This window comes from Octodon degus, unplaced genomic scaffold, assembly GCF_000260255.1.
Source record: "Octodon degus isolate 3935 unplaced genomic scaffold, OctDeg1.0 scaffold00096, whole genome shotgun sequence".
Classification (NCBI taxonomy): Eukaryota; Metazoa; Chordata; class Mammalia; order Rodentia; family Octodontidae; genus Octodon; species Octodon degus.
Genome location: NW_004524672.1, coordinates 5,478,364 through 5,478,990, shown reverse-complemented (window position 1 = coordinate 5,478,990; position 627 = coordinate 5,478,364).

Genomic DNA, 627 nt, shown 5'->3' with positions numbered 1-627 from the left:
TATAAAGTAAAGTCATATTAATATGCTGAGCTGTGAAAGGCTCAAGTCAACAACTTCTGGGGATAACCCACTACTATTGTGGGCTGCTAGACTGTGTTGGATTGTTTTGCTGAATTCACACACCTAGGGTATTTAGATGTGAATGGAATTCTCATGTCTGACATGACTAAAAACTGGGATACAAAGGAAGGGCCATTTTGTATCTGTATAAGCAGAATAATTAGGATAGATATACAGCTACTTTCACTTAATTCAATGAGAAGAAAGATTTGTACTAATAGTATTTGGACAGGGTATCCTGTCTGCATCTTGTACTACAGAAAACGACTAAGAAGATAACAATGTACAATGTATTAATTATTGAAACTGTTTCACTAATCAGTTTTGAAACTGTCTTACTGTTATTTGTTTCTCAATAAAATAAAACAAATCTGAAAAAAAAATAGAATGGTTATGTGGGAGTGAACAAAAGGAAGAACCTTTTGTGAGGTAGGTGAAGCAGGAAGTGGGTAGGTTGACTAAGAGATTTTTTTTATCCGGGATGAATACTTGCACCACCTCATCAACCTGCACACATTAAAGAGTCACAGTGCTTTTCACATGAACACACAGACACACAGACATACA